The following is a 23,745-nucleotide window of genomic DNA, read 5'->3' as shown; positions in this document are numbered from 1 at the left end:
GACTGTTATGCATTTCTATAGGGATCTAACTTATACCAAATACTTGAATCTGGGATCAGTTCACTAACACTTAATAATATTTTAATAATATTTTAATAATATGCTTTATTTGCTGTTTTTAGGAGAATACATCAATTTCCTAAAAAAAAATTATAGCATTTTCTACTACATACAGATTATATTACAATTTTTTGTTGAACTTTGTATGTAAAAGTCAATTTGCAAGTTTGTTTACAATATTTTTCACTTCCTAATATATTGCTAGTTCTGATTCTGGCTAGTGATAATTGTGATGTTCCATATGGTATATATTGAGGAGGCCAGAAAACAATATTTTATCTCACAAAATGTTATTTTATCTGCACCTCAGATGGATCTAAGGAGTAAAAGCTTGCTGTAGAAAAATAATTAATTGATACAAAAAAATAAAATAATTTACCTATGTGATATTTATGCATTTTAATTAAACATTTTAGGGGAAAGATAATAAAAAATGCATTAAAATAATTCTTACAGCTTGGTAAATTCACCTCTGTGTATATTAGGTCACCGGAATAAATGTACAATATTATTTTTAAAAATGCAAAGTCTAAAACTAAGCAATGAGACACCTGTGCTATCTAATACAACTGTTACTGTTGTTTTGAGATTGCCAATACAGTTTCCAGATGGTGTAAAAGCATTTATATTTGTGCTGATAGCTGTACTTATTTTACTTATTATTGTTGGTAATAGTCTAGTTATGCTTGCTTTTATTATGGACAAAAGGCTCAGGACTCCCAGCAACTTCCCTCTTCTTAACATGGCTATTTGTGATTTTTTTATAGGTAAGTCTGTACAGCTACAATTTTCTAAAAATTGAGATACGTCAGTATATTATGGGTGGGGATTTATTAAAATTTAAGGACAGGAGATATATGAAAGCAAAGCGTCCAAAATCCTTGTAGCAGCCAATAGCATCACACATATTATTACTTACACTTGAAAAGTAACTGTTGGCAGGGCCATGGATAAGGGGTTACCAGCAGTCCTTCTGTGCTGGGCCCAGGCCAGTAGGGGGGCCCAGGCAGCTGAGTGAATTGTATGGGCATGGAGAGTGCTCATCATGGCGAGGGGGGGGGGTAATTATTGGAGCTGATTCCATGTATGGCTTGCTCTGAAAGCGGGCTTCTTCTCTTCTTCCTCCTGCGGGCTTTTAGCTGCTGCAGAGAAAGCCATACAGAAGACTGATTCCAGTAATTGACACCCTTCACCTCCCCACTGCACCTATTACCCTTTCTGTGCACCATACGTTTCTGCCTGCTGCCTAGGTCCCCCCTGGATGCACCCGCAGTGCTGCCGGCTTCCCTCCTCTCCTTCCCACAAGCAGCAGCAAGCACACAATAAGACCCTTCAGGATGGAGAATGGGGAAGGGTCCAGTAAATATGTCACATTTACCAACGCCTTCCTTTCCTGAATGAATGATCGATACCAATCACTCATTGTGTTCATTTATAACTGAAGCATAGTAAACTGTGTTTATTTGGAGGGTACCTGTCACATTGGCTATATGGGGCCCCATAGTTTCTAACAGCAGCTCTGACTGTTGGTATCTATGTTTTTATGGGCAACACTTCCAGTTTATTTTCCTCAATTATTTTTTTAAAGCCCAACTCCAAAAATTTGAAAAAAAACCTACTTGTGCAGTGCCCCCCCCCCAAGCCCCCGCACACACTGCACAGGTTAAATGTGTGTTATGTCTGAGGGGTGTAGGAAGAAGAGGGTTATCTGCTCATTTAGGTCTAGGGGACATTAATAAGAAGATCTTCTTACCCGATCCTCCGCTCCCCCGTGCTACAAACTGGTCCCCACAGCATCTTCTCCCCCATGCTCATCTAGTCCATGATGTCATCTGACCAATGCAGGGTCCATAGCCCTGCACTAAACATGCTGACACTGAGGGAAAGTCCACAGGGGGACTGCCATCTGCCGGGGGAGTGGAGAATGGGGTAAGTTAGAGTGCTCCTCTCCCCTAGACCAGGCATCTGCAAACTTTCTAAACAAAGGGCCAAATTATTGTCTTTCAGACTTTAGGGGGGCCAGACTGTGGCCATCAAACAATGCCTCATGCTTGGTGGTCAGTGGGAGAAAAAAAATTACATAGCACTTGCAGTCAGTAGAAGGAGGAATAGTGCCCCATAGATGTTATCTTTAGTGGGAAAAATTGCACTCCATCATTGGTGTCAATGGAGAGAATGGCGCCCCATTGTTGGTGTCAGTGGGTGCAATAGTTCCCTATTGTTGCTGTCAGTGGGAGGAATAATGCCCTATTCTTAGTGTCAGTGGGGGGAATAGTACCCCAATGTTGGTGTCAGCGGGAGGAATAGCACCCCATCATTGGTGTCTGTGGTAAAAATAGTGCCTTGTATCAGTGGCAAGCTAGTGACCCAAGGGCTGGATAAAGGCAGGCAAAGGGCCACATATAGCCCACTAGCCACAGTTTGGAGACCACTTCCTTAGACCAATTGAGAAGTTAATCCTTGCAGTGTGGTCACAGCCCCACTGCTAGGAATAATTTTAAATTGACCAAAGTTGGGATTTAAATGGACTTTAAGTAAGTGATGAACACATTAAATTCTAACTTGAGCTAACACTTTCTAGGCAGTTACAGCAACCATTATTTTTTTCATTTTTTTCTGGGGAAAAAAGGGTTAAACCATATGAATAAATTCTGGACGTTGTAGGCATCCCCAACAGTGCTATTTTGTCCCAACTTCCATTTTTGCTGGACAGCTTAGTCTAAATGTAAATGTGGGTACAAATAAAAATAAAGGCATTTTAAATTTAAAAAAAGGAGCTCAAATACTGAATACTCTCATTACAGATATTACAGGACAATTAATTTGAAATGATATGTAGGCCTGGGCTTGCCTATAGCTCTGGGAACTGGGATATAATCCATGAATTTCTCTATGGTCTTTTAATGGACATTTTTACTTGTAAGGAGCTCATAAAATGTATGTACTAGGCCTGTTTAGTGTATAAAAATGTAATATGTTCCAATAACACTCTTGTAGGTTTGCTGAGTAAGGCAAAGAACAAAGTTTAATAACCCATAGGAACCAATCTGAATGAATATTTTATATATCTTATCTTATATATTATAAATCTGAATGCTTCCTATGGGTTCATCTAGTTTGTGCCTTAGTTTTGCAATGCCTTATAGAACAAAAGTCTGCCAATTCTTACCATGTTAGAAATTTAGAATGTATGCAGTAAAATGCTGTCATTAACTCATAAAAAACAATGGAAATTATAGGGTTTCATTATGCATTTCTGAATTATAATTTGCTAGCGCAGTAGGGGTTGGGGTGTTGTATTACAGAACGGTAATATTTTTGAGGAAAATACATTTGTAATCATGAAAACTATCTTCTATCATTCAATTTTTCAGTACTAAATATTGGAACCTACCTGCCAACCATTATACCTACTGCCCAGCTTTGTGTAACAGAAATGTCGGGGTCCACAACCTTTAAGGAAAAAAGTATGGAAGCTGTTAAGTTGGCCATACAAGAAGCGAGTTTAGGCCAGTTGCTGATGAACCAGCTGAAGATTCAAGCTGTGTCCTTATCAGCACATCCTCCAGCCTGACATTCTTTGATCTGAAAATTGAAGGAGCTGAATGGAAAATTGTTCGCTGAACAGTGGCTGCATGCGTCAGATGCAGCCACTGTTTGGGTATTCTGACAGCTGTGGGTGCTGGCTGTAAGAATACAATACCCAGCAAGAGAGATCTAATCACTGTGTTTACTGTGGATGGAGGAAGCAATAGATTTTTCTTGTTAAGCCCATGGGGCTGAATGAGAGGAATCTCAAAGTTTATGACCAGCTTTAGTTTTCAGGGCATATGCTCTAGGACTGTCATCCTGATCCTTTACTATTTAGCGATTTACTGACATGAAACAAGAATGTAAATATCAGATGTTTGGATCTCATATCAGTTACATCCATTTTTGTTCAGCGTCTTGCTAAAAGCTGCACCAAAAAATAGGAATGTCAGCTTCATAGCAGTGCGCAGATGGAAAATGGCCATAGAAGATAATGGCAGCGCTTTTATATATATATGTATATATATATATATATATATATATATATATATATATAAACTGTATACATAACAATGATTCACTGTCTGCAGCCCAATGCATGACTGGGCTCTTTCAGTGAAAACCTACATCTGTAGATGGGTAGATAGGTTGTCCTATACAAAAATCCTTATTTGTGGGGGTGGGTTTGTACAAGGGGGCTGATGGATTTCTCTCTAAAAATCTTTTAAGAGCAGCAAGGCATCTATGGAGTTACCAACCCTCACTTGTAGTATCTAGAACTGAGGCAGATATTTTAGATTGTAAGTTCTTTTGGGGCCGGGTCTAATATTGAATATTCCAATGTACAGTATTGTGGGGTATATTAGTGCAATATAAGCAAGTAGAATAAATATGACCTAGTACTGTGTATTCTAATTCTAGTTCTAATTATGTGTGTATCAGTGTTCTTTACAATTACATCTCTTTTGTATTGTGTAATAGGTGCCATATCTATCCCTCTGTATTCACCATACAAGTTTACTAGGCAATGGAAACTGGGTAAATTTCTGTGCAAGTTGTGGCTCGTTTCAGACTATACAATGTCCACTGCTTCCGTATATAATATTGTTCTTATTAGCTGTGACAGATATCTCTCTGTTACCAAAGCTGTAAGTAAGAAATCCTTCCAGCATTTTTCTATGCTCACCTTTGTATCATATTTTCAATGGTTGGCGTGATGTCCACCATTCAAAGATCTGCATTCTTGGGTGGTGTTAAAAAACATTTGTTGTGTATGCTCTAGGTAACATAATAACTAGCAATAAGTAATAGGAGGGCAGTCTAAGGAAGAAGATACATGTTTTGAAGAGAAAAGACTCTGGAGTTTGGATTGGTTGCTGGGCGGAAGGAGCCACAGGAACTGCCTGGTACAATAATCTGGCAGCTGCCTCTGGCTGTTTTCATTTAGCCAACAATGGAGCAAAGGAAAGATGGGGACCTCTTGCATTTATAGACCACTGGAACAAAAAGATAAGTTTGGAAAACACCAGTGTCTTGACTGTGGAAGATTTCGACTTACTTGTCCCCGTAGGTACTGATGATATACTAAAAATGGCTAAATCTAGTACACAAGCATGTAATGGTCTACAAATATACATTACACAGAATCTCCAGCTAGAAGTACTAGTAGTAATGAGTAAATTTTCAGTTCTTGCAAAAATACACATGCAAATCTGTGCAGTCTTCATTAAATCACAGAGTTTGTGAATCATTATTGCTTGGATTCCAGAACTATGTGATTTTATGTATATTAGAGATAGAAACATTCTGAAGAATGCTGAATTCTGAATTGGCAGTTTTTCTGATTTGATCATCTTTAACTATTGGCTCTAATTTGATACAGGATATAATTTTGGTAGCACCTGTGGAACAATTGTTATTGTTTAACATTTATTCAATATATGATACTTATGAATTTCAGATCTGATCTAAAAGTGAATGATATTTTTGCAAGCTTTGCTATTATATTTTTTGGTTGACCATTTATATTGAGTACAAGTTAAAGCCACTAATATGGCTTTTGTCTAGGATCCAAGAGGGTTTCACAGGGATCAATTTGAAAGATAACACGGGTATCTTAAAGAGTTTATGCACACAGCAGCCCTGTTCCTACCCTTCTTGGGTCCCACCTGCACTCGACTCCTCCTCTTCTTTGCACAAGTCACTATGGGGGTATGCATATGGGATCAAACCCAATCCGTACTGTATGCATCTTATGACACACACAGCATGACTCAGCCCCCCCCCCTTACTGCTCACAGGATTTGATTAACTGTAGGCCATAGGCTCCCACTGCTTCCTCTGTGAGCAGATAGGGAGGAGAGAGCCCAGTGGATTGAGTGAGGAAAGTATAAAGGGGGGGGGGGGAGGGGCATTACAGACACTGGGACATTTTTACACTTGCAGGAAATGCAGGAAAGCATTGAATGGTATGAATGAATGATAATAATGTCAAGGCTTTAGGAACACTTTAAAAAATATCTAAACCAAAAAAAGGATACAACTAATATACTTGTGAGCCACCGAGGTATACAAAATATATTAGATCGCTGGTTATCTTGCTCACGCTCATAGGATGTGCGCTTAATATCAACTGGTCATATAATTACCGCGCTCTAATACTAACCTAAAAAGTGCATAGTGCTTATAAAAAATATAAATAAACAATTGATGATATCATGTAAAATAAAAATGAAATTTTGAATAAAATAAATTAGTGATACCATAAACAATAATTCAATGTGTAATAATTATATACAGTATATGTGCCAATATTCCATCAGTGAACCACATTTATATAGTATATAGTATACTATTCATTGGAAGGAGAGTTTATTTGATTTGATTGGAACACTCTAGCACATTTGTACTTGGGACTTCATTTATCAAATATATATATTTTTTTATTTTATTTATCCCACCATGAATTTAAATGTGGTTCACTGATGGAATATTGGCACATATATATAATTATTACACATTGAATTATTGTTTATGGTATCACTAATTTATTTTATTCAAAATTTCATTTTTATTTTACATGATATCATCAATTGTTTATTTATATTTTTTATAAGCACTATGCACTTTTTAAGTTAGTATTAGAGCGCGGTAATTATATGACCAGTTGTCAAAGAAAGGATACTATATAGATTAAACAGTAGGCTTCCAAACAGGGGTGGACTGACAACTCATGGGGCCCTCGGGCAACAGGGGGCCCCTGTGTCCTTGCCCAAACTCAAAAAAGCCTATGAAAAAGGTACCAGGGGCATCTCATGGGGCCCCCTACTGACCCCGGACCCTCTGGCAGTGCCCGAGTTTCCAAATGGTCAGTCCGCCCCTGCTTCCAAATAAAATCAATTGGTTGATTGCTGGTATATTCTATTGCCTACATTTCTTACGTCCTGAATCTCTTTATGTCAGAAGTGGTCCCTTAAAAATGTACATAAACTCTTAACAGTTAACTTCTCTTATTTGCTACTTTTCATTTTTTGTTAACTACATAGTTTTAAGTGTTTTATTATATCTGGTTAATAAATGCAAAAAATACCCTTCGATCATGTCAGAAATTCAGAGCTTTACTATGTCCTGTGCACACTTCCTGTGTTATCTTAAGCTTTTCTATTTCTTATCTTAGGACTACAGAAGAATTAGCCTTTATGTTATGTAGAAGGGAGAATGGGTGGGCCCAAGCAGTTTAGGAAAATAAAACTAACACGGTTGACACCACAAAGTCACATAAATGTATTATTACATATACACTATATTGCCAGAAATATTGTGTCACCGCTCCAAATCATTGGATTCAGGTGTTTCAATCACTTCCATGGCCATGGGTGTATAAAATCAAACACCTAGGCATGCAGACTGCTTCTACAAACATTTGTGAAAGAATGGGTCGCTCTCAGGAGCTCAGTGAATTCAAGCGTGGTACTGGGATAGGTTGCCACCTATGCAATAAGTCCATCCATGAAATTCCTTGCTACTAAATATTCCACGGTCAACTGATAGTGGTATTATAACAAAGTGGAAGCAACTAGGAACAACAGCAACTCTGCCACGAAGTGAAGCGCACAGTGCGCAGAAGTTGCCAACTGTCTGCAGAGTCAATAGCTAAAGATCTCTAAAACTTCATGTGGCCTTCAGATTAGCACAAGAACAGTGTGTAGAAAGCTTCATGGAATGGGTGTCCATGGCTGAATAGCTGCATCCAAGCCTTACATCACCAAATGCAATGCAAAGTGTCGGATGCAGTGGTGTAAAGCACGCCACCATTGGACTCTAGAGCAGTGGAGATGTGTTCTCTGGAGTGACCAAACACAATTCTATGTCTGGCAATCTGATGGATGTGTCTGGGTTTGGTGGTTACCAGGAGAACAGTACTTGCCTGACTGCATTGTGCCAAGTGTAAAGTTTGGTGGAGAGAGGATTATGGTGTGGGGTAGTTTTTGAGGGGTTGGGCTTGGATCCTTAGTTCCAGTGAAGGGAACTCTTAAGGTGTCAGCATACCAAGACGTTTTGGACAATTTCATGCTCCCAACTGTGTGGGAACAGTTTGGGGATGGCCCCTTCCTGTTCCAACATGACTGCACACCAGTGCACAAAGCTAGGTCCATAAAGACATAGATGAGCGAGTTTGGGATGGAGAAACTTGACTGACCTGCACCTCAACCCGGTAGAACACTTTTAGGATGAATTAGAGCAGAGACTGCAAGCCAGGCCTTCTCGTCTGACATCAGTGCCTGACCTCACAAATGCACTTCTGGAAGAATGGTCAAACATTGCAATAGACACTCCTAAACCTTGTGGACAGCCTTCCCAGAAGAACTGAAGCTGTTATACGGACCAAGACTGGGATGCCATTAAAGGTCATGTGCGTGTAAAGGCAGGCGTCACAATACTTTTGGCAATATAGTGTACATTACATATAAGGGTTGTCAGTCTACACCAGGATTTAGGAACTGAGGGGGAATTTACTAAAACTGGAGCAGACAGAATCTGGAGCGGCTGTGCATAGAAACCAATCAGCTTCTGACTTCAGCTTCTTCAGCTGGGTTTTCAAAATAAAAGATATAAGCTGATTTGCCTTGCACAGCTGCTCCAGTTTTGACAAAAAAATCCCCCCGGAGTGCATGTCTGGCAGAGCAACAGGTATTTTTATGTATATGCAGGGTCAAGGGGTAAAAAATTGAGAATTGTGCTTGTATTTCAGTGATGTACTGCATTTTTTTTTCAATCTTACTCTGACACACACTTTAAGGCTTTATTCACACTTGTGCAACTCAAAGGTCACACAATTTCCAGAGCAACTTTGGAGTGAGACTTTAATGTGACTTTGAGTGCTACTTTGATTCGACTTTACACTCTCTGGCACTAGGTTGCATCAAAGTCACATCAAATTAGTGCAGGCACCTTTTCAAACTTGCTGAAACTTTTAGTCGTATACAGTGGCGGACTGACCATTTGGAAACTCGGGCTCTGCCCGAGGGCCCGGGGTCAGTAGGGGGCCCCATGAGATGCCCCTGGTACCTTTTTACCTTTTTCATAGGCTTTTTTGAGTTTGGGCAAGGACACAGGGGCCCTATGATCCCCTATTGCCCGGGGGCCCCATGAGTTGTCAGTCCGCCCCTGGTCGTATAGATCCAAACGGGTGCCTTTGAAAACAATGTGCTGCTATTTGTTATGTGACTTTATGGGGTTTATTTACTAAAGCTGGAGAGTCCAAAATCAGACTCCCTTCTGCATAGAAACCAATCAGCTTCTAACCTCAGCTTGTTCAATGAAGCTTTGGCAATGAAACCTGGAAGCTGATTGGTTTCTATGCAGAAGGGAGTCTGATTTTGGACTTTCCAGCTTTAGTAAATAAACCCCTATGGGGTTTATTTACTAAAGCTGGAGAGTCCAAAATCAGACTCCCTTCTGCATAGAAACCAATCAGCTTCTAACCTCAGCTTGTTCAATGAAGCTTTGGCAATGAAACCTGGAAGCTGATTGGTTTCTATGCAGAAGGGAGTCTGATTTTGGACTTTCCAGCTTTAGTAAATAAACCCCTATGTGTCCAAAATCACATGACAAGTAGGGCAAGTGTGAATAGTACTTAACTGTAAAAACTCTTTCTTTCTTTTTGAACGTTTCCTCATTTTAAGGGCATGGATTACAAAGAAAGATGGAGTTAGAAGCATTCCCAAAGCTATGCTTCTAAGATTTAAAAGAATCTGTACTGTAGCTGCCGCATGGTCCTAACAAATCCATATTAACTATTTATGCAGCATAATAGTGTGTTGTCTAATGCTTCTAAATTATTTCCTTGTAGGTCTTATATCGCTCATCACAGAACAAAAAAAGTCATGCTGTTTTAAAGATGGCTGTAGTGTGGATACTCTCATTCCTTTTATATACACCAGCCATTTTTATTTTTGATAAAAATAATCCAGAATATATTTGCTCAGCGGGATTTAACAGCATATCAATGTTCCTTTTAGCTTCATCATGCTTAGACTTTTTTTGCCATTTATCAGTATTTCCTTCTTTAATTTGAGCATTTATTGGAGTATTTTAAAAAGAAGCAGGAAGAAAAACCAGCCTTTTAAGATTCATTCATTGAATGAAGAGGAACACGAGGAACCTTATGTTATTACAACAGAAGATACTACTTCTTCAACCGGGATTGAAGAAAAAAATAGAGGAATGAAGAATTCTGTCATGCAATGGTTCAATAAGAAGAATCCTGTCTATTCCGAAAATGAAACAAGGACTAATTCTAATTTGGTTCATCTTTCTCGAGATAAGAAAGTAGCCAAGTCTCTGTCAGTCTTGGTTTTTGTTTTTATATTGTGTTGGGCACCATACTCAATTATGGCTGCCTGTCATGATTATTTCTATCAAGTATATGTCAGTGATGTTACAACCTGGTTACTGTGGATTAATTCAGCTATTAACCCTGTTCTCTATCCCTTTTGCCACAAGAGTTTTAAAAGGGCTTTTGCTTTAACTGTTAAAAAGATTGGCAGTGTCTGTAAAATAAATAATTAGAATTTGAGCAAAAATTGTACATATTGTATGGCTGGTTTCTGAACCTTGAGATGCAGCGATCTTAAGAAACCTCAGCCAGTTAAATTAAATTTTAGCAAAACTGTACATACCGTACATTGGGTTTTGGTATGTAACAATCTTTAGCAATTTCAGTCAGTTCAATTGAACATTTTGCACAGCTAAATAATGTCCTCAATTGGAAGTGCAGAGCCTAACAGCAAATAAATTATATTACTGAATTGAGACGTTTTAATAACTATCCTACCGGTCCACCAACCAATGCTTTTTAACCACTTGACCTCTGGAATGTTTCACCTCCTTTATGACCTGAACATTTTTTGCTATTCAGCACTGTGCTACTTTAAATGGCAATTGCACAGTCATGCAACACTGTACCCAAATTACATTTATTTAATTTTTTTCACACAAATACTGTAGAGCTTTCTTTTGGTAGTATTTGATCAACACTGGGTTTTTTATTTTTTATTATATTAATGAAAAAATACCAAACAAAAACAAAACCAATATTTTCTACTTTCTGTTATAAAACATATCAAATAAAAAAATCTAATTTCTTCATAAATTTAGGCCAAAATTTATTCTTTAACATATCGTTTGTAAAAGAAAAGGTATAATAATTGGTTTGTGTGAAAGTTATAGTGTCTACAAACTATGGTATATACAGTATATTTTAAAAATCCATCAGTCCTGATGTACTTACAACCTATTCACTTATCTCATTTCTTGAGGCCCTAAAATGCGAGACAGTACAAATACCCCCCAAATGGCCCTTTTTGGAAAGTAGACATTCTGAGGTATTTAGTAAGGGGAATGGCAAGTTTTTGAATTTGTAATTTTTGTCACTTTTTTGAAAAATGAAGAAATTAAATAAAACGTATTTTTCACATTCTTTTTACATACTGTCACCAGCACAGCATAGTGTCATTATGTGACTGGTGTGGTGGTGATCAGGGATACTGACTGGTGACAAAAAATATGTAAAAAAAAAAGTAAATAATTTTTATTAAATATTTGAAACATTTGCTTTCCTTTTTATACAATTGTTTTCATCAGAGTAGTTTAGTGTCACCATAGTGACACTGTAATACTCTGTACTACTCTGGGGAGGGGGGGGGGGCAAGGATTTTTTTTACACTGTTATAGCAGTAAGCCTTATTGTTATAAGCAATAAGTAATAGTTTTAGCTGATATGAATGGGTTGACATTCATGACAGCTTAGTTACTGTTGACATGTTGTGGCTACAGCTAATCAGATGGTACAGGTAGCCAGGTACCATGTGATAGCTGTGAGCCAATGACAGCATCACAACACTAAGCAAGCAGTAATGAATGGAAACAACTCAAGGCCATTTTGTTTACTATGTAATCATGTGATCGATATGACCAATCCTAGTGATCACATGATACCTCGGGTCGCTCATAGTGGCCGGGTACCAGTAACAGTAATCCCCTGTGTCCAATGGATGCAGTGGTTACAGGATCAGTCATGTACAGGCAGGGGCGGACTGACAACTCATGGGGCCCCCGGGCAATAAGGGATCATGGGGCCCCTGTGTCCTTGCCCAAACTAAAAAAAGCCTATGAAAAAGATACCAGGGGCATCTCATGGGGCCGCCTACTAACCCCGGGCCCTCGGGCAGTGCCCGAGTTTCCAAATGGTCAGTCCGCCCCTGTGTACAGGTGATGTACATGTACATGATTGTGCCTGTACCTGCCACCCACTCGCAGTATATTTACTGCAAGCAGTCGACAGGTGGTTAAGCACACAGCAACCCAACAATGATCAAAGAATAAGACGTTGGTATGGATTGCTTGTACAATATTTAAAACTGCTTTTCTCCTATACAGTAAATATGGTGGATTGTAGCACTTGTTTTGATTTTTTAACTATTTAGAAAAAACATAACTAAAGAAATCTGCTAATTAGTATGTGCGGCCTAAGTACCATAAAATCAACAAAGATACTAAAGCTTAATATATTATTGTGTGTAACCTGGTGTGTCTGTGTGACCTGGTGAAACTGTCTGTGTGGGCTCACAAGTGAAATAACTTCTAAACTGCATAGGAAGTGTACAGCATGCAGAGAGCTTTCACCCATAAAAACTAATAAAGTGCATTCTGTCTGGACAGTACCTTGGGTAGCACTTGTATGATCATGGCTATGACATCACCAGCTTTGATCTAAAATCTCTCATAGCCAGACGCAATGGAGGAACTGGAATGTTAACCACTTGACCTCCAGAGGATTTACCCCCCTTAATGACCAGGCCTCTTTTTGCTACTCGGCGCTGCACTAATTCAACTGATAATTGCGCGGTCATGCAATGCTGCACCCAAACAAAATTTACGTCCTTTTTTTCACACAAATAGAGCTTTCTTTCGGTGGTATTTGATCACCTGTGTGCTTTTTATTTTTCACGCTATAAACAAAAAAAGGCCAAAAATTTTGAAGAAAAATGATATTTTTTACTTTCAGCTATAAAAAATATATAGTAAACTCAAAGTTAGTTATAAATTTAGGCCAAAATGTATTCTGCTACATGTTTTTGGTAAAAAAAATTCCAATAAGTGTATATTGATTGCTTTGTGTGAAAGTTATAGCTAGAGATGAGCGAATCGAAGTATCCGAAGTGGAATTCGAGTCGAATATCGGAAAAATTTCGATTCGTGCCGAATCCGAAAAATAGCCTAATTCGGACGCGCGAATCGAAATTTTTCAGAAAATGGCGGCTGACATGTGCGGCGACGGAGCGGGGATGTCTGGGAAGGCGCGCAGACAAGGCGCGCTGACCCATAATGCATTCCTCAACTACATGTGATCGCATCAGCCAATCAGCAGCCAGCCAGCCAGCACTGTGTAATGGTCGAGCTTTAAATAGCGGCCATTTTGGAATTCTTCATTTGCCTGCAGTTATTGAACAGAGGCAGACCGCTCTGTACTAGGGACAGGGACAGAGTTAGGGCCACAGAAACGATAATTGGGGACAGAGAAAAGTTACTTAGGGACAGAGAACCATTACTCAGGGACACAGACTTGTTAATGAGGGCCACAGAATCGTTATTTAGGGACAAAGAAACGCTAGTTAGGGCCACAGAATTCATACTCAGGGACAGACAGAATTGTTACTCAGTGCCAGAGAATTGTTACTTAGGGCCACAGAAACGTTATTAGGGCCACAGAATTTTTACTCAGGGACAGACAGAATTGTTACTGAGTGCCAGAGAATTGTTACTCAGGGACAGACAGAATTGTTACTGAGTGCCAGAGAATTGTTACTTAGGGCCACAGAAACTTTAATTAGGGCCACAGAATTTTTACTCAGGGACAGACAGAATTGTTACTGAGTGCCAGAGAATTGTTACTCAGGGACAGACAGAATTGTTACTGAGTGCCAGAGAATTGTTACTTAGGGCCACAGAAACTTTACTTAGGGCCACAGAATTTTTACTCAGGGACAGACAGAATTGTTACTGAGTGCCAGAGAATTGTTACTCAGGGACAGACAGAATTGTTACTGAGTGCCAGAGAATTGTTACTCAGGGCCCCAGAAACTTTACTTAGGGCCACAGAATTTTTACTCAGGGACAGACAGAATTGTTACTGAGTGCCAGAGAATTGTTACTCAGGGACAGACAGAATTGTTACTGAGTGCCAGAGAATTGTTACTCAGGGACAGACAGAATTGTTACTGAGTGCCAGAGAATTGTTACTTAGGGCCACAGAAACTTTACTTAGGGCCACAGAATTGTTACTCGCACAGACACAGAATTGTTACTCGCACAGACACAGAATTGTTACTGAAGGCCACAGAACTGTTACTTAGGGCCACAGAATTGTTACTCGCACAGACACAGAATTGTTACTCGCACAGACACAGAACTGTTACTGAGGGCCACAGAACTGTTACTTAGGGCCACAGAATTGTTACTCGCACAGACACAGAATTGTTACTCAGGGCCACAGAACTGTTACTTAGGGACAAAGAAACGCTAGTTAGGGCCACAGAATTCATACTCAGGGACAGACAGAATTGTTACGGAGTGCCAGAGAATTGTTACTCAGGGCCACAGAAACTTTACTTAGGGCCACAGAATTTTTACTCAGGGACAGACAGAATTGTTACTGAGTGCCAGAGAATTGTTACTCAGGGACAGACAGAATTGTTACGGAGTGCCAGAGAATTGTTACTCAGGGCCACAGAAACTTTACTTAGGGCCACAGAATTTTTACTCAGGGACAGACAGAATTGTTACTGAGTGCCAGAGAATTGTTACTCAGGAACAGACAGAATTGTTACTGAGTGCCAGAGAATTGTTACTTAGGGCCACAGAAACTTTACTTAGGGCCACAGAATTGTTACTCGCACAGACACAGAATTGTTACTCGCACAGACACAGAACTGTTACTGAGGGCCACAGAAACTTTACTTAGGGCCACAGAATTGTTACTCGCACAGACACAGAATTGTTACTCGCACAGACACAGAACTGTTACTGAGGGCCACAGAACTGTTACTTAGGGCCACAGAATTGTTACTCGCACAGACACAGAATTGTTACTCAGGGCCACAGAACTGTTACTTAGGGACAAAGAAACGCTAGTTAGGGCCACAGAATTCATACTCAGGGACAGACAGAATTGTTACGGAGTGCCAGAGAATTGTTACTCAGGGCCACAGAAACTTTACTTAGGGCCACAGAATTTTTACTCAGGGACAGACAGAATTGTTACTGAGTGCCAGAGAATTGTTACTCAGGGACAGACAGAATTGTTACTGAGTGCCAGAGAATTGTTACTCAGGGCCACAGAAACTTTACTTAGGGCCACAGAATTTTTACTCAGGGACAGACAGAATTGTTACTGAGTGCCAGAGAATTGTTACTCAGGGACAGACAGAATTGTTACTGAGTGCCAGAGAATTGTTACTCAGGGACAGACAGAATTGTTACGGAGTGCCAGAGAATTGTTACTCAGGGACAGACAGAATTGTTACTGAGTGCCAGAGAATTGTTACTTAGGGCCACAGAAACTTTAATTAGGGCCACAGAATTTTTACTCAGGGACAGACAGAATTGTTACTGAGTGCCAGAGAATTGTTACTCAGGGACAGACAGAATTGTTACGGAGTGCCAGAGAATTGTTACTCAGGGCCACAGAAACTTTACTTAGGGCCACAGAATTTTTACTCAGGGACAGACAGAATTGTTACTGAGTGCCAGAGAATTGTTACTCAGGGACAGACAGAATTGTTACTGAGTGCCAGAGAATTGTTACTTAGGGCCACAGAAACTTTACTTAGGGCCACAGAATTGTTACTCGCACAGACACAGAATTGTTACTCGCACAGACACAGAATTGTTACTGAAGGCCACAGAACTGTTACTTAGGGCCACAGAATTGTTACTCGCACAGACACAGAATTGTTACTCGCACAGACACAGAACTGTTACTGAGGGCCACAGAACTGTTACTTAGGGCCACAGAATTGTTACTCGCACAGACACAGAATTGTTACTCAGGGCCACAGAACTGTTACTTAGGGACAAAGAAACGCTAGTTAGGGCCACAGAATTCATACTCAGGGACAGACAGAATTGTTACGGAGTGCCAGAGAATTGTTACTCAGGGCCACAGAAACTTTACTTAGGGCCACAGAATTTTTACTCAGGGACAGACAGAATTGTTACTGAGTGCCAGAGAATTGTTACTCAGGGACAGACAGAATTGTTACGGAGTGCCAGAGAATTGTTACTCAGGGCCACAGAAACTTTACTTAGGGCCACAGAATTTTTACTCAGGGACAGACAGAATTTTACTGAGTGCCAGAGAATTGTTACTCAGGGCCCCAGAAACTTTACTTAGGGCCACAGAATTTTTACTCAGGGACAGACAGAATTGTTACTGAGTGCCAGAGAATTGTTACTCAGGGACAGACAGAATTGTTACTGAGTGCCAGAGAATTGTTACTTAGGGCCACAGAAACTTTACTTAGGGCCACAGAATTGTTACTCGCACAGACACAGAATTGTTACTTGCACAGACACAGAATTGTTACTGAAGGCCACAGAACTTTTACTTAGGGCCACAGAATTGTTACTCGCACAGACACAGAATTGTTACTCGCACAGACACAGAACTGTTACTGAGGGCCACAGAACTGTTACTTAGGGCCACAGAATTGTTACTCGCACAGACACAGAATTGTTACTCAGGGCCACAGAACTGTTACTTAGGGACAAAGAAACGCTAGTTAGGGCCACAAAATTCATACTCAGGGACAGACAGAATTGTTACGGAGTGCCAGAGAATTGTTACTCAGGGCCACAGAAACTTTAATTAGGGCCACAGAATTTTTACTCAGGGACAGACAGAATTGTTACTGAGTGCCAGAGAATTGTTACTCAGGGACAGACAGAATTGTTACGGAGTGCCAGAGAATTGTTACTCAGGGCCACAGAAACTTTACTTAGGGCCACAGAATTTTTACTCAGGGACAGACAGAATTGTTACTGAGTGCCAGAGAATTGTTACTCAGGGACAGACAGAATTGTTACTGAGTGCCAGAGAATTGTTACTCAGGGACAGACAGAATTGTTACGGAGTGCCAGAGAATTGTTACTCAGGGACAGACAGAATTGTTACTGAGTGCCAGAGAATTGTTACTTAGGGCCACAGAAACTTTAATTAGGGCCACAGAATTTTTACTCAGGGACAGACAGAATTGTTACTGAGTGCCAGAGAATTGTTACTCAGGGACAGACAGAATTGTTACGGAGTGCCAGAGAATTGTTACTCAGGGCCACAGAAACTTTACTTAGGGCCACAGAATTTTTACTCAGGGACAGACAGAATTGTTACTGAGTGCCAGAGAATTGTTACTCAGGGACAGACAGAATTGTTACTGAGTGCCAGAGAATTGTTACTCAGGGCCACAGAAACTTTACTTAGGGCCACAGAATTTTTACTCAGGGACAGACAGAATTGTTACGGAGTGCCAGAGAATTGTTACTCAGGGCCACAGAAACTTTAATTAGGGCCACAGAATTTTTACTCAGGGACAGACAGAATTGTTACTGAGTGCCAGAGAATTGTTACTCAGGGACAGACAGAATTGTTACTGAGTGCCAGAGAATTGTTACTCAGGGCCACAGAAACTTTACTTAGGGCCACAGAATTTTTACTCAGGGACAGACAGAATTGTTACTGAGTGCCAGAGAATTGTTACTCAGGGACAGACAGAATTGTTACTGAGTGCCAGAGAATTGTTACTCAGGGACAGACAGAATTGTTACGGAGTGCCAGAGTATTGTTACTCAGGGCCACAGAAACTTTACTTAGGGCCACAGAATTTTTACTCAGGGACAGACAGAATTGTTACTGAGTGCCAGAGAATTGATACTCAGGGCCACAGAAACTTTACTTAGGGCCACAGAATTTTTACTCAGGGACAGACAGAATTGTTACTGAGTGCCAGAGAATTGTTACTCAGGGACAGACAGAATTGTTACTGAGTGCCAGAGAATTGTTACTCAGGGCCACAGAAACTTTACTTAGGGCCACAGAATTTTTACTCAGGGACAGACAGAATTGTTACTGAGTGCCAGAGAATTGTTACTCAGGGACACATAATCGTTGAATTAAAGAGTATGTCAGACAACATGCAGAGGAGTGGCAGAGGAGGCAATTTTTTAGGAGCGAGCAGACGTGGCAGCAGAGGAAGGGGTCGAGGCAGCACTATTCGCAGCCAGAGGCCAGTGCTCCCGGTGTCATCCAGCGGTCGTGTCTCCACCGACAACCCTGCCGTCATTGATTGGTTGGCTCGGTCGTCTTCCTCTTCCCAGGTCACCTCTGACACCTACAGCCAACGGTCGGTGGGTACGTCAGACACAACCGTTAGTTGGCATGACCCGGGAGCAAGCCCACTGAAATCACATGTCCTCTACCTGCCCCTGTCCTTTGCTGTTCCCTCACCAAGCGAAGTATCGCATGCTGTGGGCTCAGCCCCACTGTACAGTGAGGAAGAGCTAACAGAGGGCGGTCAGGAACGGGGGGAGACATCGGCCTTTTCAGCAGCCAGGCGAAGAAGTACTGGCGAGGAGAATGGCTCTGTAGCCGGTCTAGAGACAGGTCTGTCTCCTGACCCAGACGCAGCCGAGGGGGCTAGTAGTGAGGCGGAGACCGTACCTGATGATGAGGAGGTTGATCGCACTTGGCTGCCTCGTCGTCATCAGGCAATTTCTTCCGCATCATCAGGAGAAGAGGGTGCCAGCTTGGCAGCGAGCGAAACAGTCGGTGGGTTGCCCAGGAGGCAGCAGGGTCGCATCAGTGTCAGTGGAGCCAAACGGCCACGGAGTAGAGCACCAGCTCCACTGCAGCCTACCACCACGGCCAGTAGTGGTGCCGGTGCGCACGGAGGAAGTAGCAGTCAGCCAGTGAGGAGTAGCGGGGGCAAAGTTTCCTACTCGGTGGTGTGGCAATTTTTCGTCAAGCCGCCCGAGGAAGTAAACGTAGCCGTATGTCGACTATGTGGCCAGAAAGTCAAGCGTGGCCAGGGGGCCCATGTTGGGACTACAGCGTTGCGTCAGCATATGCAGCGTCACCATTCGTTGGCCTGGGAAAACCGTGATAAAGATACGGCGGTTCTGCCTGCCCCAGCCCCCGCTCCATCACCCGCTCCGTTACTTGCTCCGTCACCCGACGTCGTCAATCACCCTCTATCAGCCAGTCAAGGCTCCAACACCTCTGCTGAGGGGAGTTGTCGCTCGTTGGCATCTTCCGCTCGTTCAGATGCTCCTTCTCCTGCTACTCCTCTTCTCGGATTCCGTCAACAGTCTTTCTTGGAATCCGTTTCCAAGAGACAACAGTTTGCGAGCACGCACCCGACGGTGCAAAAGCTGAACGTCCTCCTGTCCAAGTTGCTGGTGCTGCAGTCCCTCCCTTTCCAACTGGTGGACTCAGCACCTTTCCGAGAAATGATGGCTTGTGCCGCGCCGCGGTGGAGAGTGCCAAGCCGTCATTTCTTTGCCCAAAAGGCAGTGCCAGCCCTGCATTCACATGTAGAAGAGATGGTGGGCCAGTCTTTGAGCATGTCGGTCTCTGCCAAAGTGCACGGCAGTGCCGACGTGTGGAGCTGTAACTACGGTCAGGGACAGTACATGTCATTTACGGCCCACTGGGTGAACGTGGTGCCGGCACAGCCGCACCAGCAACTTGGACAGGTCACGACGCTTTTGCCTCCACGTTTGCACGTCCTTGGTCCAGCAAACATGTCCGCCTCTACCACCTCTTTTTCCGCCGTGTCCTCAGCCGCCACCCCCGTGCCAAGTCCCATTACCCGACCGGCATATCACATGTGCAGGGCGCAACGGTGTCACGCTGTGCTGCACCTGGTATGCCTTGGCGAACGTAGTCACACAGGGGAGGAACTGCTGAGTGTAATGAACAGAGAAATCGACAGATGGCTGTCTCCGCGCAAACTTAAAATCGGAACCATGTTGACCGACAACGGAAAGAACATGGTGTCTGCTCTGCGTCAAGGAAGGTTGTGCCATGCGCCATGCATGGCTCACGTGTTCAATCTGGTTGTCAAGCGGTTCCTAAAATCCACCATCCCACTGCAAGACATCCTTAAAATGTCACGTAAACTGTGCATGCATTTCAGCCATTCCTACACCGCAAAGAACACCCTCATTGAGCTGCAGCGGCAGAACGGAATTCCACTCAGCGGACAGGAGTGGAGGAGCAGGAGCATCTGGTAGAGGAGGAGGAGGAGGAGACAGAGGACCCAGACGCACCGTGGCAGTATGCTGTGGAGATGGAGGCAGGGAGTCCCTCGCATTCCTAGGCACAAATGGCCCATAGCATGCTCGGTTGCTTGCGTAGCGACAGCCGAATAATAACCATCAGACAGAGGGATGACTTTTGGCTGTCCACCTTGTTGGACCCTCGCTACCGGTCCAAAATGGTGGCCTTTTTCACACCTGCTGAGAGGGAGGCCAAAATTACGTACTATAAAAACCACCTATGTAGTCAGTTGGTCTCTGCCTTTGTGCGCCAACGTCCATCCTCAGACACTGTGGGCCCTGTGCGCTCGCATTCCGCTGGCATGACAGCAGGGGAGGGGTGGGGTGGTAGGAGCAGTGGCAGCTCCACCAGCAGCGGCTGCCTCAGTCTGCAGTCGATGATGAGTAGCTTTCTTCACCAGCGCAGTGAGGAAACTACTAACCAGCCGCAGCAGCAGCAGCAGCATCAGGTGGACCTGGAGCAGGAGCTCAAACAACAGGCTTGGGCCTACTTGGACAGCACCCTGCCAACCGAGGTAGACAATCCCCTTGACTACTGGGCAACGAAACTTGACCTTTGGCCCCAACTAGCTGAATTTGCCCTTGAAAGGCTGTCATGCCCGGCCAGTAGCGTGGCATCGGAGCGCGTGTTTAGTGCGGCAGGAGGTATTGTAACTCCGCGGAGGACACGACTGTCCACCCAAAGTGTGGAGAGACTCACGTTTGTGAAAATGAATCAGGCGTGGATTAGTCTGGATTTCAAACCACCAGTTCCTGACACAACTGACTAAATCCGCCATGAATCATGCCTCAAACATGTGCCACTTTCAGGTCTCCTCACACACTGCTGGTGTGTTGAATTTTTTGACATAGGGTGCTGGTAGATTACGGGCCTCCTATAGCTGCTGCCAGGTCCCTAATCTGCCATAGGCCCCTATATACCGCCTCCTCATGCTGCTGCCAAGTCCAGAGTCTCTCATGGGTCCCTGTACGGCCTCCCATTGCTGCTGTCTCCATCGCCACACTCTGCCATGTGCCACATTCAGGTCTCTTCACACTGCTGGTGTTTTCAATTTTTTGACATAGGGTGCTGGCAGATTACGGGCCTCCCATAGCTGCTGCCAGGCCCCTAATCTGCCATGGGCCCCTATATACCGCCTCCTCATGCTGCTGCCAAGTCCAGAGTCTCTCATGGGTCCCTGTACGGCCTCCCATTGCTGCTGTCTCCATCGCCACACTCTGCCATGTGCCACATTCAGGTCTCTTCACACTGCTTGTGTTTTCAATTTTTTGACATAGGGTGCTGGCAGATTACGGGCCTCCCATAGCTGCTGCCAGGCCCCTAATCTGCCATGGGCCCCTATATACCGCCTCCTCATGCTGCTGCCAAGTCCAGAGTCTCTCATGGGTCCCTGTACGGCCTCCCATTGCTGCTGTCTCCATCGCCACACTCTGCCATGTGCCACTTTCAGGTCTCCTCACACACTGCTGTTGTGTTGAATTTTTTGACATAGGGTGCTGGCAGATTACGGGCCTCCCATAGCTGCTGCCAGGCCCCTAATCTGCCATGGGCCCCTATATACCGCCTCCTCATGCTGCTGCCAAGTCCAGAGTCTCTCATGGGTCCCTGTACGGCCTCCCATTGCTGCTGTCTCCATCGCCACACTCTGCCATGTGCCACATTCAGGTCTCTTCACACTGCTTGTGTTTTCAATTTTTTGACATAGGGTGCTGGCAGATTACGGGCCTCCCATAGCTGCTGCCAGGCCCCTAATCTGCCATGGGCCCCTATATACCGCCTCCTCATGCTGCTGCCAAGTCCAGAGTCTCTCATGGGTCCCTGTACGGCCTCCCATTGCTGCTGTCTCCATCACCACACTCTGCCATGTGCCACTTTCAGGTCTCCTCACACACTGCTGTTGTGTTGAATTTTTTGACATAGGGTGCTGGCAGATTACGGGCCTCCCATAGCTGCTGCCAGGCCCCTAATCTGCCATGGGCCCCTATATACCGCCTCCTCATGCTGCTGCCAAGTCCAGAGTCTCTCATGGGTCCCTGTACGGCCTCCCATTGCTGCTGTCTCCATCGCCACACTCTGCCATGTGCCACATTCAGGTCTCTTCACACTGCTTGTGTTTTCAATTTTTTGACATAGGGTGCTGGCAGATTACGGGCCTCCCATAGCTGCTGCCAGGCCCCTAATCTGCCATGGGCCCCTATATACCGCCTCCTCATGCTGCTGCCAAGTCCAGAGTCTCTCATGGGTCCCTGTACGGCCTCCCATTGCTGCTGTCTCCATCGCCACACTCTGCCATGTGCCACTTTCAGGTCTCCTCACACACTGCTGTTGTGTTGAATTTTTTGACATAGGGTGCTGGCAGATTACGGGCCTCCCATAGCTGCTGCCAGGCCCCTAATCTGCCATGGGCCCCTATATACCGCCTCCTCATGCTGCTGCTAAGTCCAGAGTCTCTCATGGGTCCCTGTACGGCCTCCCATTGCTGCTGTCTCCATCGCCACACTCTGCCATGTGCCACATTCAGGTCTCTTCACACTGCTTGTGTTTTCAATTTTTTGACATAGGGTGCTGGCAGATTACGGGCCTCCCATAGCTGCTGCCAGGCCCCTAATCTGCCATGGGCCCCTATATACCGCCTCCTCATGCTGCTGCCAAGTCCAGAGTCTCTCATGGGTCCCTGTACGGCCTCCCATTGCTGCTGTCTCCATCGCCACACTCTGCCATGTGCCACTTTCAGGTCTCCTCACACACTGCTGTTGTGTTGATTTTTTTGACATAGGGTGCTGGCAGATTACGGGCCTCCCATAGCTGCTGCCAGGCCCCTAATCTGCCATGGGCCCCTATATACCGCCTCCTCATGCTGCTGCTAAGTCCAGAGTCTCTCATGGGTCCCTGTACGGCCTCCCATTGCTGCTGTCTCCATCGCCACACTCTGCCATGTGCCACATTCAGGTCTCTTCACACTGCTTGTGTTTTCAATTTTTTGACATAGGGTGCTGGCAGATTACGGGCCTCCCATAGCTGCTGCCAGGCCCCTAATCTGCCATGGGCCCCTATATACCGCCTCCTCATGCTGCTGCCAAGTCGAGAGTCTCTCATGGGTCCCTGTACGGCCTCCCATTGCTGCTGTCTCCATCGCCACACTCTGCCATGTGCCACATTCAGGTCTCTTCACACTGCTTGTGTTTTCAATTTTTTGACATAGGGTGCTGGCAGATTACGGGCCTCCCATAGCTGCTGCCAGGCCCCTAATCTGCCAT

At 43.7% G+C, this 23,745-nt stretch overlaps 1 pseudogene; it reads left to right on the top strand.

The window, feature by feature from the left end:
• The first annotated feature begins 742 nt into the window (after nucleotides 1–742).
• The window catches only part of LOC149463198 (histamine H3 receptor-like), a 54,894-nt pseudogene continuing 31,891 nt past the window's right edge, over nucleotides 743–23,745 (top strand).

The sequence above is a fragment of the Staurois parvus genome, unplaced genomic scaffold (assembly GCF_062004578.1).
Source record: "Staurois parvus isolate SC_StPar_1 unplaced genomic scaffold, SC_StPar_1.0 ptg000157l, whole genome shotgun sequence".
Lineage (NCBI taxonomy): Eukaryota > Metazoa > Chordata > Amphibia > Anura > Ranidae > Staurois > Staurois parvus.
Note: the sequence above shows the minus strand (reverse complement) of the source record. Positions and strands in the feature narration are given on the sequence as shown.